Source organism: Anticarsia gemmatalis, chromosome 18 (genome assembly GCF_050436995.1).
Source record: "Anticarsia gemmatalis isolate Benzon Research Colony breed Stoneville strain chromosome 18, ilAntGemm2 primary, whole genome shotgun sequence".
Taxonomy (NCBI): domain Eukaryota; kingdom Metazoa; phylum Arthropoda; class Insecta; order Lepidoptera; family Erebidae; genus Anticarsia; species Anticarsia gemmatalis.
Window position 1 is genome coordinate 3,628,478 of NC_134762.1, and position 15,475 is coordinate 3,643,952.

The 15,475-nt window shown below is 35.6% G+C and overlaps 1 protein-coding gene across 2 annotated transcripts in view; it reads right to left on the bottom strand.

Annotated features, from left to right (window-relative positions):
• Positions 1-6,761, bottom strand: part of LOC142980652 (uncharacterized) — a 56,714-nt gene extending 49,953 nt beyond the window's left edge. For both annotated transcript variants that reach the window (XM_076126160.1, XM_076126158.1), the window contains exon 1: positions 6,607-6,761. The gene's annotated coding sequence lies outside the window, so the exon portion shown is untranslated. The remainder of the gene's footprint in view (positions 1-6,606) is intronic.
• Between the last annotated feature and the right edge of the window lie 8,714 nt (positions 6,762-15,475).

Genomic DNA, 15,475 nt, shown 5'->3' on the forward strand with positions numbered 1-15,475 from the left:
GTATATATATACGAGATTAGATGCTTAACAACAGTGTAACAGCTTATTGAGTCAGTATGAGCTGTTTTTTACTGAAAGGCAATGAAAAGACTAGCAAATGTGGGTCCAGAATATTGTAAATATCACCCAGTCAATTCGGATTCGGATCGATCTCAAGGGTTAAGCTACGCTTGCTCAGGTTGATTTGTGGGTAGGTAACCATATTGTACATTCCGAGTTCCTCAGTGTTTCGGAAGGCACGTTAAATTGTCCTGCCTGTAAATTTCGAAGATCTTTGACAGTCGTTACCAATAGTCAGAAGCTTGAAAGTCTGACAACCAGTATTACAAAAGTTAAGAGAGGTAATTGGGTTGTGGAGGTCCGGTAAGCAGTCGGTTCATATAAAATACTGGTATTTCAGCTGCATTCGGTGAGACTGGAAGCCTAGGCTAATATATATTGGAAGGAAGGCTAGGCTGATTGATTCATCATACAAAAAAATGACACTGTGCAAAGAGAAACGATATACTTATTATACAATACTTTCACACCATATATAATCCATCAAGGAAATGCATTCGTTTTATCTCTAAGGTGACATTCCCATATCTGATAAACGTCTGCATTTGGTTTATCTGTATGTTTGTGTCGAATTTTTATCAGCACCAGAAGGAAAAAGATCGGCTTTAATTAAGTCAAGATTCAAAAAAACAATGCATTATGTTCTCTTTATCCAAAGGTCAAAAGAGTTACCTATTATATAATACCTATATTCTAAAATGATACACTCCATAGAATTACATCGAAAAAATGAAATATTTGGCTTAAATTGAGTCTCAAAATGTGCTCGTATTTTTAAAATTCGCTTGTCGTAGTTATACTGTTAATGATGAGTCGGCGGGGAGGAGGACTTATCCGTCTAGTCCTCCCCCTCCCAAAATCCGCTGGTGGCAAAACTAGAAAATAGAAAAAAATAGGTACTTAGATAAGTAGAGTATATTTTTTCATGTACAAGGACACTGCATCCTACACATGAATATATCCAAAATAAAACAAATATTTAATAATACGTTCATTTACAACTAATAATCCCGATCCTTATTATTTCAACATCAACGAAATTCGACCTGGAGGAACGACAAAAACTATCGAATTACAAAACGATCATGTCCTTTCTCTATCTACGACGGAATAAACCACAGGGACACAAAAACTAGCGCTTTTTACCTGATGAAAACGAAAGTGTTCGGTCTCACGAAGAATGGTAAAAAACCGACCCAGTGCAATTTGGACTCATGCTCGAAGGGTTCCGCACCGATATTTATAGCAAATAAACAAATAACATTTGCTAAATGGGAGCTAATTAGATATTTATTTTCGGTAATTGGAAGGGAAGGGGGAAGGCCTTCGCCCAGCAGTGGGACACTCAAACAGGCTAAGAAAAAAACAATTGCATTGGTTGTTATAGCGGCAATAGAAATACATCATCTTTGAGCAACTGTCTAACTACCTCACCTTCGATTCATCAGATACAGCCTGTTAATAGACAGACAGACATATAGACCCACAAAGCTACAGAGAGACAGACGGACAGACAGACAGACGGACAGCGAAGCCTCAGTACTATGATTGTTTCATCAGATACAGCCTTGTGACAGACAGACAGACCTCTACAGACCTACTGTTAAAACAGACTAACGGCTAAACAGACAGCAAACTCTCAGTAAAACAGTCCTGTTTTTATCCTTTGTGTACGGAACCTTAAAAGTAAGAACACAAAAGCATCCCGTACCCACTTAGAAGTCACTTAGTAAGATTACTGTTGTACGTCTATTGTTATCTGAAACATTAGTTGTACTATGTTTTAAAAGGTACAAATTGGTAAGAATTAAGACTTGGGACATGTTACTGCAGCATTCGGTTGGCCACGATTAGATTGTTACGAAAATACTTGAAATGGACCATTGATTTATGTTTCAAGTTATATTGACGACTCCCAAAGTGATCTATTGGAATTTGGTAGAATATTTACTGTAGCGCAATTCTGTATGATCTGTACTGTCGAGTATTGAGAGTTTGACATTTAAAAATGTTATGCCAAAATAGTTCTTACGGAGCCCGGTAGAGGCGCTAAACAGATTTTCATGTAAGATTTCTCGATAGCTAGCCGGTTGTCGGAAGTCGATAATACTAGAGATTCGAGCTACTGAAGATGTTCATAAAGACTGGTGAGGCCATGTCGAGAGGACACCACCACTATGTCAGAAACAAGGCACTATAGTTTTCCTTCCACAGTTGTAGAACCAGAGGATGGTCCAAAAAGAGATGGGAAACTGTAGCGCAAAAAGACATGAGTGGGTGTAAGATTTTAGACTTCCGAAGATAGTGTCATTGTATAACGATTAAACCTGCATAATACACCAGAAAGAGTTAAGGGTAAATAAAGGGCTATTTTAACGCAAATAACACATTTAAAACCAAAACTTTTCGAAGCCTCGATTAATCTCATGAAAAAAATCATTAAAACTATGTACTTATCGGCATCAGTAGTAAACTTCTTTGATGATAGGTTACGAAAGCCCGCCTCTGCTCAGAGCAAGTGATAACAAGTGATAAACAGGTGCTGATTGTTTATCTCGCCTCCCAGCTTCAGAGCCGAAGGTACGCGGTGAACTAAATTACTGCATGTATACTAACACCTTAATACTTTTAAAATAAACTGTTATAAAGCTTCTATAAAAACCTTATGAGTAAGTTCGTGAGTGTTTTCCAGTATTCGTGAGATTTGCTTTTTATTTCAATTCAATATGCAGTTTGTTACACTTAAACAACAGTTCCTCCAAAATGTTTTCCGAGTTGTCATTCTTCATTGTGGTTATCGTATCAATTCTTCCATAAAAAAAACGGGAATTCACTATAAACTAGCACTATTTCCTACATTTAGACCTCTACACAAGCTATCGCACTCGATTGCATGAAATTTGACATACATATCTCATGAACTTAGGTCCTTTCAAAACATTAGTCAGTTGGTCATACATACTCTCGATAGCTTTTCGATAGTATTTCTTATTTTTCCTTAGTCAAACCTTATACCGAACAAACCAAGGGAAACTTATGAGATTGTTGTCACGCAACCCAAAAATCTTTCAAAGTTCTAAACAAACTCCACCAGCAAATCAAATATTCCCTACTTCCTACAGAGGGACAAATAAATCCCCTATCCCTAAAGGAAGTCACAATCAAAACGAGTCCACAATCTGATCTCCCAATAAAAAGTTTGGACAAGTCCATGTCGTTGAACCCCATCATCACCTACACATCTGTCGTAGAAAACTTGTTTGTTTTGTTGGTCGCATCTCGGTAGTGCGTTGAACTAGGAACGCATATGGATTATGTTTCCGGGAATATTTTTTGGGCTTCATATGGTAGCTCATTAGATTTTCTACTGTATTTATTTTTCTATATGGTAGATATCAGTTTTTCTTCAACAAGACATATCTGAAAGAATCTGGCTATGTTCTTCTGTAGGATATGGTCTGCTAAGTCTATTACAGTTTAGGCAGTTGGTCGTGTAGGTATCAAAAACAGAGTCGACTTCGCTCTTTTGATATTGAGTAAGTAAACACCAAAGAAGTCATAATAAGTAGTAAATAAAATACTAGTTAACCTGCAAGGCTTCGCACGCGTTAAAAACTTCACATACGTACACTCTCTTTTCCCTATCTCTCATATTCCGGTGAGACGGCTAAACCAACACGACCAGTGATAAGTCAGGCGCAGGACCGACGGCTTTACGTGCTTCCCAAGGGACGGAGATCTACAACCCCAATTTCCTAACTTCGGGTCATTTCTGAGAAATTTTTAACAGAAAAACTTTTTGACCCGACTCAAGATTCAAACGCGAGACCTCTGCGGGGCAATAGCGTAGCCTACATCACCGAATGCGCCACAGAAGCAGTCAACAGATTAACAGACCACAATGCAGGACTATCTTTAGATCACTCCGTATGTGTGTTAATTACAGCAGTTAAGATGGGAGATAGCTTTTCCTTTCACTTGCTATTATGTAGACCTTCAAACGTAATATAGGTATGTGGAGTAAGGGAGTAAATATACTTTAAGTACTTTTCGTTTGGGCTGTTATCTTTGAAATCCAAAAGAAAAACGGGACGTTTCTCCGTCTAAGAGCTTTTAAAGCAAAGTTGCAGAAATTTTGGAATTGAAAATATGGTATGTACGGTAAATGGCACGTCTTGTTTGCCTGTGGATAGATTTGGAATTGGAAGGAAAGAGGGAAAGCACTATGCCCAGCAGTGGGATACATAAAATATTTCTATAACCTATTTACAGTTTTCAATGTCAAAACTGAATATAAGATTTTTGTTTATTTCATATCATTTTATTTTCATATTTATTTCACTATTACACACTCCTTTTACATACTGTTGCCATTACATAAGAACTTACGACTCTCTTAATATTTCTTCTGAAATGCACTTTTTTTTATCTTGAAGACAATCGTAACAAGTGGACTCATAAAAAGATGCGTTTACTCCCGCGAGTACCTCTAATTCAAGGAAAACATTGTCCCGTTTGTAATGCAGCGGTACATACCGTTTATAACTCCAGTTTTAATAGAAATGTATATAGCAACAAGCAAACAAAAGCCTGAAATAATAATTGATAGATTTTTAGATAAATTTGTTTGGAGCGAACGACAACTTTTTGGATAAATCAATTCGGTATTTGAGAACGTACTGAAAAATTGCTGTTGGACAATCAGTGAATTGATGTCTTTATCTTAATAGTTCCAGAAATCTTCATCATATCAACCAAACAACATTCTCTGCTGGGAAATGACATATCTATCATTTCCTGACATATTATTTCAACATAATGTAACGGGACACAAAATACACTATAGTAGAATTTATATTTCATTTTGTACAAAAATCTGTTTATGGTCTTTCTTTTTTCATCTTTCGACCATTACCGCCATTTTCGTATATGTTACTCTTTGTAAACCGAATTACTTCCTTTTTGAGCGATTAAGGGCATATAATATTAAGTAATCCTCGAATATAGGTAAGTTCAATATTTTGACAACTAAGTAGAGACCCTTAGCGTGCATGATTTATCAAAATAAGAAAATGCACTCTTAATCTCTTACAAAACATTTAATTAGCCAACTACTAACACCCGGAAAAAATCAATCACCTTCAAAACCCACAAAAAGTCTTTGATAACAACCGTAATACTTATTAACTGAATGCAATTAAGATAACATATTTGTAGATGCATCCCCCTGAAGGTCAGATAAAAATGAATGATATCAGAAATTGCGATGCAACCTTATCTAAGATAATACAGATTGTAGGATGCATTAGTGCATATTGTTTTGTTACTATTAAAGTTGTGATATTTATGTATTGTATGACTCAAATACTAGGGGGTGAAAGGGTAAATTTGTACCCCTATTGTAGGTAGGGTTGCCCGATCCAGGCTGATTGCCGGGACATTTCTGGGGGCCACGAACTTAGTAAAAACAAGTATTTTTTTCATTCCGGGACACAGAGTAAAATTGCGGGACACGGAACAAAAATCCGGGACTAGCCCGAAAATCCCGGCCATCTGGCAACCCTTATTGCAGAAAAAGGGGTAGAGTAAAATCTCCAAGCCTGAGGCGTTAGATCAAATCCCTTTGTATCCCTACCTAGACTTAAGCAAGTATACTTGTGCACGAATGGCTAACCCTACGAGCCCCTGTCTCGTAACCCTTGAGCATCTATGAAGGACCATACTATTATGCGATGAAAAGCGAGATGAAGGAAGTTACTTTAATTTTTGATCGATCCAGCCTACGCCTAAGCAGATAATTTTGGGTCTATCCTAACTTTACCAAACCCTCAGTCATCAATAGCATAGAACCATAGCAGCTCAGGTTTTGAAATAGCCTCGGTTGAATCCATAGCATTCACGCAAAATAAGTGCATGCAACATGAACAAGTCTTGACAAGATTGTTCAAAATGGCCGCAGATGTGGCTGAAAAAGGCTATCGCAAAAGCGCGTATCATTTTTCCAACATCATTCTTTGCTATAAAATATAATAAATAACTTTGGTATTTAATTACGAAATATTTTTTTCGTAATTTAAACACAATACTTTTCTTAATCGATTGGCGAATGCGTAATTGTGTTTGGTCTAAAATCTTGATAAGCATTCAAAATGTATGCGCAATTTGAAAATGGTATTCTAAGGTTATAATTTAATTCATTTTTATTACGAAATATTGGGAATTCAAAGCAAATATATATTATAGAGAAAATAAGTTAACATATTAGGTATAATGAAATATTTCTTTAATGTAAAATTTTCTGATTGATGAATCATTGATTGCGTCACCAATATTCCTATACCATTCCTGTTGTACTTTGGACATATACACACATTAAATACCTACCTTATTAAATAATGAACCTTTAAACATAATATAAATACTGAACAAATAATTACGTTTGATTAAATATTGTAAATACTTTTCCGAGACGCGAAAAATTTTCGCGCCAAAATGCACGTCGCACTTTTCTTATCTGCATATGAAATAACATAGTAAAACACTTACCAGATATAATATACTCCGAAAAACCGATCACAAACGAAAAAATTGCGGTAAAAACAGTGCTATACGTTTATTTCGATTTATTTTACTAAAACGCATCTAAAGTGCGGGAAAATCAGTGTCCGTGCAGCGAGCGCGCGCTGCGTTCGCGCCAAAACTTCAACCAATACTGACGAAGATGCGACAACCACGCCGACACGACCAGCTGATTACAATGAACACTACAAAACAATAACAACCTTATCTCTAAGACTATTAGAATTAATTTACAATGAATCTTTTTGTGTTTCCATGTATTTTTTATATGCGTAAATCGTTGCAACGTTAAGTAATAAGTGCAGTTGCCAGTTACGACTGTTTCACGGCCTATTTAATGCATTAATTACTTTCTAATATTGCGTATTATTTAGTTTTATATGCAGTGTTAATTACGATAAACGTAAAAGATTCTAATTGGAAAAAATAATAAAGGTGTAAAGATAAATATTCTGACTATTCTCATACATAATCTTTAGGTAATATTTACGTCAGCCGAGGGTAAATTCAGTCAGTTGGATTTAAAACTGTGTAAAACGTTGGAAAACAATCTTGCTTAACTGTAACTTCTATTAACTTGAGTAATTCGATGTAAATCTCCAGTTATTCCAAGTAGGTATTTATAAATAAATAATCATAACTCTTAAACTTTCGCTTTGCATGTCTGTTAGACATACAATAGTTATAATGAATCTTTAAATTAACCGTCAAAATATAATAGAGAAAATGACAAGGCTGAAGGCTGTAGAGCTTTTTCTGAATCATATACTTTTCTTACTACATATCTTGACCGCACAGACATAGAACAAAATTACGTATTTTATTTCCATAAAACATCGTAAGGGGCAAAGAAAACCGAAATCCAGTAATATGCTTACATAAGCGGCAAATGTATAATTTAAATAATATTCATTTTAATTCCGTCCACACACTTTGATCTCTGTATCCCTCGGGATAAATAGAAACAAAGAAATGACATCAGCTGAATACTAATATTGTCGGATTATTGTAAGGGATGACAAAAAACTAGTGAATAGAACGTGGATCTTGCTTGAGGAAGCATAAACAAATAACAAAGTTGTTTACGTCAGTTTGTTAAGTTTATTGGTGCTTTTTTGTATAAATCTTCCATCTTTAGTTTCATAAAATAACTATGTGTAGTGTGGGCTTTGACTATCTTGCTGATTTAGCCACTTTTCCTATTTCCCAAACTTCCAGTATTTTCGTTGACTCCTTGAGCTATATTTCTATGTGAGCCAGTCTCGGGCGATCTTCCAAAATTGTAGTGGAATTCTCTATAAGTGAAGAAAAGCATTTTAGAGATACCTGCTAAAACTTTCAGTTTTTAACAAAAAAAAAACGTCCTTGCTGGTCTTAATTTCATTTGGTAACTCTTCTAATGGAGTATTTAACTTAAACTAAATAACCCGTAAGACTCTGTTCCTAAAATAAAAACTGATTAATAAAAAGCATCAAAATAATGCATATTTACGAGAACATCAAATGAATTACCGTCTAAACAAGGTCTCAACTCAACTTACATCTACAAAGTTGCAGTAAATAGTCTATACTTAGTCATTGTATGAGCTGTGTGGTCTACGACTCATTGACCTCGGGGATCTAGTAACAACGGGTGTCTATTCCCTCCTCGACCATCAATGAACTCCATATGATGTACTAAGGACTAGCGCAAAACGATAGCGTGAATACAGCAGAATATTTATATCGACATTTTTTTATAGTAAGTTTGGTGGTTATAGTTGAAAAGCTCGTGGCTACGTATAGCCGCACGGTTCGATCTCAGAAAGTGCTCACGACGTTTTCGTCGGCAAATGTCGACAAAAATATAGCGTTGTGAGCACTTTCTGAATCGTCGAGTATAGCCGACTGTGGCGGTCAAAGAGTTAAGCATCGCTTGTCGAGGAACATTTTGGACTATTACCTCTGAAATTCTTAGAATTACCAATAAGTAATATTTTGTGACTGATTTACCGCAGTTTGAGATTTTATAGTTATACATAAGTATGGATAATTCTTTCATTAAGATAATGTATTTAATTTTTCAGAAATCAGATCTGCGCTCTAAAGTGGCGACCTCCAGTCTGATCTTACCCTAATACTTAGAAGTTATTAGAAATGCATATCGTTGAATTCTTCGAATCTGTCCAAGAACTGTTTGTTTTACATTTTGCCAATTAAAGTTAGTTGCATTATGAATTGCGAATGGCGAAATTGCATGAGGTTGTCATAGGTTAAATTTATGGCTTACTTAATTCAATAAAATTAAGTGCACACCTACATAACGAAAACCACTTTGGCCTTATTCGCCTGACATATCGATGCCTTAATTACAATTAAATAGATATTTGACAATTGATACCACAAATATATAGTTTTCCCGAAATCAATACCACTATGCTCTTGTCCATATTTAACCACGAATTCGAAAACCTTTGAGGAAAAATACAATTTTGAAAGCAGAACCAACAAAGTCAAAATGAGTAATAATTATTTTATTCTGGACAAACTATTTAACAAAGAAAGGAAGGCAAGATGGAAAAAGTGCTACGAAAGTATTTGAAAAATGTGATATAAATACATTTTCAATCAAAATGCGTCATAATCAGCTCTTCATCACCCCAAGTTAGACTGGTAGAAAATGTCTTTAGCATTAAGTCCGCCTACATACAACTTTGTACTCGTTTATAAAGTTTAAATAAATAAATCAGCAATTTTACAGCTCCGTTTTCTGTAATGTGATAATCGGTACCGAGTATAGGAACTCGGTATCGAGGTGCGAGTGTTTGACATTTAAAATTACTGGGAAGAAAGAGTCCTTCCAAAATACTGCAAGAGACGCGGGTGCTTATGAGGTTTTCATATCATTTTTCGACACCTATTCGGTTGTTGATAACCCGAAGTCACAAGAAACCGTCTCTTCAATTTCAAGAATCCTTTACAGTCAAACATTTACGAAAGCCAACATAAACGGTAAGCGGCAGATAACATCAGCTCAGGATAGTGAAGGTGTGCCTACAGGAGCAGGAGTGTCTGATCATTGTTGTTGCCCACGCACCGCGACGGAGGGTAACGTATCCACTCTGATTTACTTATTTATTTATATCAAGGTGTAATTTGTAGAGCTAATGTTGTTCAAGTTTTTGTTGCTAAGGGATCTTTTAACTGAGGTTTTATGTCGGTAGTATTATACCGGCGTTTTTTATTACAAATAATTATTAAAAATCCAATCATTTACACATTTAAAATCAAATGTTAAAACTTATGAATGGAGAAACAAGTCATAGTTTATAGATTAGCACCAACGTTCCGTGATGAAATTAAACCTACGACACTCGTAAGTATGATTCTTCATGTGCTATAGCAACTCAGGACAATAATAATTGCAAACAGCTTGAAACAATTAGGAACCAAGCAAATGTACTTGTCTACTTCAGAACTAGACCCAACTAAGAACTCTATCTTTCTGCGAGAGTTTTACCAAGAATAAATCATAAGAATCATCATATTTCGTGCAAAATAACCTTTTTTAAAGTGCTATCAGCAAAACATCTGTAAATAACGAGAGCAGCATTAAACCATCCACGAGTCGCAGCACCGTAGCAACAAGTTCGTGACATATCGTTCTGAGAGAAATGCACTGATAAGAGTGCATTGTCCTGCCAGCTGTGTTATCGCTTCACCATACACTTCTGTGTTACTGTAGTATGTTCTGAACAATTCGCGTTGTTTGACACAAATATAGCAACATTAACAAAAAATACTACCTAACCCATTTGCTTATAAGAAGAAAATAAGGTTACTCGAAGCACAAGGTACCTATTTCTATACAAATAAAATTTTTGTCTGAATATAAATATCGATGGTAGCTTGGACAAACCAAGCTACCATCGATATTTTTTTACAAATATTTAACGAATTGAATCGCCTCTGCATTACGTAGTCTTAAGTGGTATGTTAGCGCTACCCATTTTAATAGACTATCAAGCCTTCTTCTCATAGGGGTAGGCAGAGACCAGCGAACGCTACGGTGCGATCCTTACAAGATTCCCTTGCTTCATTTACATCCATACATCTTGTCATACAAGACCGCTGGTTAAGACTACAACGCACTTCACTGTAGTAGGGATGTTTCTACAAAGTCCCTAAAAAGTATGTACAACAAAAGATTTGTGGTACTATCAGCCAAGGTCAATGCACTATTTAATACATCCGTATGACACAACCATCTGTTCCTAACATAGGAAAATCATAAATAACCATGTTTTTGTTGCCGAGGGGGAGAAAATAATAATCACTCCCGTCAATTAAGACAAATGAAATTACTTGCGTTTAAATCATTTTTATACGAGCCCTCATAATGATGGTTAATGAGACCGCCATGTTTTGTCATGAGTATACATTTCGTGTACATTTTATTGCTTACTCAATGTGACACATTAAAATAATATTGTGTCGTCTGTTTTATAGTCCAGAAACTTACAGAACCTTATTTCTACAATTGCCGGCAGGTAAGGATATACAAAATTTTGATTTAGAACATCAGTGATCCGTTCGCTTATATGCAGCTGACGATGATCAGTTTGATACAGATACTTTATGTTGGAAATACACAGAAAATGCCAGGTACTCTCTATTAAGTATTTATATATAAACGAAAAATAGAAGCTATTGATTCAAGCTGTTGAAACAATTTGCAGTTTGCCCACAGTTCGCTCCTTTCGGTAAATAATAATATGACTCCTGTTACAAGCTACTAAAATACAGATATACTTGGCAAAATGTTTATAAATAGAAGCCTAATCTAAAGGCAACACAATATTAAAACTACAATCTCTTTATACAATAAGATTTTCTTTCAAAGGAATTCAACTCGGAACACAGACGGTCAAAAACGTCCCGCTCTCGAGACCACCATAGTAGAGACAAAAATGAATCATTGTCTCAGAAATCTGTGAGACAACACCGTAATTATTCATAGCCCGCATCCTTGTTAGCCTGCCCTTGACCAGATATAGCCGACCCAAATAGGCTAAATAGACTGCCCTCCTTACATACGTAATGTTACTCATTGAAGACTTTGTGAGTGTATGCAAGTGGTTAGAAAACAAAGGTACGTGATTCTCATTGTAACTTGGGTTTGTTTTCTATGGGAAAGTGAATTCCGATGTATTTTATGAACATATATTTTTATGAGGAAACTCTTTTTAAATTGTTAACTTTATTAACTTGGTGGACTTGAACTGTGTATCCGAGATGTGGGGCTAGCAGGGTTATATTTGCCATTATTTTATCACCTTTTTGTAAAAATGTGTACGCTCTTACATATATAGGTTTTATAAAATTGGTATAAATATCCCTTACTAGGACTTTGCATGCCTGTCATCAACATATTTTGATTTTATTATCCTAATAAAATCTTATGATTCTACCTTTTCTAGAGACTAAACTACGCTCCAAACAAGTAAATATTATATTTTCCTACTATCCAGAAGCCTTATAAACTGATTGCTAGTATCGATAAGATGGCCTAAAAATACATATGATTGACACTACCAAAAATCTATTACGCTACACAAAACCTACTTATATTGTTCCTTATCTTTTATTAAATCCTTTCAAAGAAAATCCTTTCAAATCCCGCACTAAATTCATTAAGTACATTTCTCACTCTTTCACATCATATCATTCAAATCATTTATTCTCAACACTGGACTACAGCATCCAAATACTTGTAACACATTACATCTCAAATTCTCTCACGACTGGTCTACGAAACACGTTTGAAGCCGGGTCAGATGTTCCTCATGTTCCCAAAAGAGGGTCTGCCCTCCGGCCAATGACCTCAACCCTCTTTTATTTCTTATACAGCCCCTAGAAGAGGTTAAAAAAGGATAATACGTGGAGGTTTAATGTATCGTTCTTTGTCGGGATTGGTCCTGTGGGCCTGCGTGACCGAAAGTAATTAAAGGAATATACTCCTTTGTGAGACATAAGGCGTAGGAGGCTAGTAAACAGCTTAAATATACTTGATTATTAAAGCTACTGTTTTAATCAATACCGTGGCAATGGTCAAATTCAAATTATTTTATTCGCAGAAAATATGGTACAAAAGTTGGTTAACAAAATAATACAATGTCACATATTTTGTCATTAAGCTGACATGCAATATTAGGCATTGAACATAAGTAAAATTAAGACTAAAATTAATATATTTTAACCATTTTTAACGTAATTATTTTCACACCTTCACAGCTTGAGGTTCTGTAAACATACAAATGTACATACATAATATCATGTTATAACCGACAGTGTAGGCAGAGATGTATGAAATGTCTGTCTGTTAAATCTATTGCGATATTGAATACAATCTCAATAATTTGTTGCTTTCCACAACCATGATATCGTACAAGCTGTTTCTTTCTCAAATGCCCGCCTTGAATTACTTAGCCCTTAGTTTATGATTATGATAAGTTAGATTAGCTTCATAATTTGTTCTTATTTTTTGTTTCTTTCCTTTTTTTAATTTAAAACAATTCGTATGTACTCTGAAACCAATGTGACACTCTCAATTTTTTTTTGTTTAGACAAAGACGAAGAAGCCTTGTGAGTTTCATTAAAAATGTAAATGAGATGACACTGCTACCTAACTAATGCAGAACATTAAGACATTATAATGAAGATAATTAAAACACATCCCAAACGGCCATTAGACAACAGCTTGCGTTTCTATTTTAGCCGTAACTTAAGACAAATAACCTCTTAACCTGACCACTTCCCTGCAGCTGCAGAAAAACAAAAACAAATGCAATTTGAAACTCCTTTGTGCATCCTAGGAAGTAATGAGTCCATATTGTTGAGACACAGGTCAGTGACCCCCAGGCCCACGTGTGGGCACACGTGTTAGCCCAGTCCGAATCTTTGTCCGATCCTTTCTTATATTTTCTAAGCTTTAAATTTTGTGAGGAGGGATTCTAAATCTGTTGGACTAGTTTTGATGGAGTCGTGTTAGTATGATAATTTTTATTTGGCTTTTGCTGAATACAATTTTTACGTTACATTTCTATTTTAATTAATGTTGCTTATTTCTAAAATTAATTAATAAGTAAATTAAGCGTTTCATTAGGGATTTGGGCAGATGACCTAATAACAGAGCAATTCAAGTTCCAAAATAATCGACCAAATAACGCCGATGACTGTAGATTTCCTTCTTGGTCGAATAGACACTGAAACTTGTCAGTTAAATTAACGAGCACTATTATAATTATCTAACCATATGCATACAAAGTATGCATACGTTCCAAAAACGAAAAAAAAAAACAATACCTGTACTTAAAAAGTGTAAAATCCACTCCACAGTCCCTATCCTCATTCCCTCTCGACCCTTCCGTCAGAACAGTGCACTTGCTCACAAAACACAATATCTTCCTTTCAGTCCACGACATTACCATTCACTTGCATTCACGCTTATGCAGTGTTAAATGAGGGTTGGGAATCGCTTTTGTTAGTTTAAGGAAGCAAATCTTGTCTTAGGGAACGTTATGTTAGCAACTAGGTATATAAATGTAACATTTAAAATAATTTAAATCTTCATTGCTTATAAGAAGTGTTTTGTATATTACAGTCAGCTCCAAAAGTAGCTGATCATACTCAATCTTTTGAAACCCTACCTATATACTGAAGTGTGCACATTAATCCATGGAAAAAGCATTTGCCATTGATAGAAATGTTTAATTCTAACTCATTCTACCTGACTTTGATCAGTTATTTATTAAAGTTACGTAACACAGAGGTTTTGAAAATATGAAGTTGTTCAGCTACTTTTGAAGCTGACTGTACATTAGCGAACCGGTGCGTCTCGCGTACAAACTTTCATCCCTTATCACAGAATACGATTTTAGTTTACCAATACGCTTGAAAATGTGACAACCAGTCTTATCAAAAGCTTCAAACCTAGACTACGATACTATCAGTCCAGCCTTTCTTCCCACTATATTGAAGTCGGCTTCCAATCTCACCGGTTGCAGCTGAATACCAGTATTTTACATGGAACGACTACCTATCGGACCTCTACAACCCAGTTGCCTGGGTTATAACACGATACCTTTCGGTAAGACTGTTTGTCACACTTTCGCGCTTCTGACATGTAGATAAGCGTATGAAATACTTAATTATCATATTCGAATTTACCATGTTATTCTACGGAAATATGAGTTATTTATTATAGGTATATGTGCTTAAATGACTACATATAATGTCAATATAGATACCTATTGCATTGTTAATATTAATAATGATTTCCTGTTTGCCTGTTGCTTAGTGCAGATTCAAGGACATGTGACATTCCGACAGTCAGACAATCCTTCCTTTTAAGTATGATATTACGCAAACACTCAAATATGCCATATGATCCCAACTTGATGCGGAAGCGAAGATCTGACCGTATCTGTCAAGTAGAGCCTGCTAGAACTTTGCTTGTACGCAGACATTACCGGTATTTGAGCCCAATCTTGTATAATAGAGTAAATACAAAACTCAAGATATATCCACTTACCCTACGACAATGTCGAGCACAGATGGTTCATTGGTTTGGCACCCTGAGTTATGACGAAGTTGAGCTATTTGTCAGAACTTAATTTCACTACATACGCACTAACCTACATGCACATACACACACACACTTCATACATACCTACTCACACACACATAGACATGCATTCACATATACACGCGCGCGTGCGCACGCACCTACATATACACACAACTCACACACATATTCTCTCTCACACACACACACTCACACACACATCACACGCAC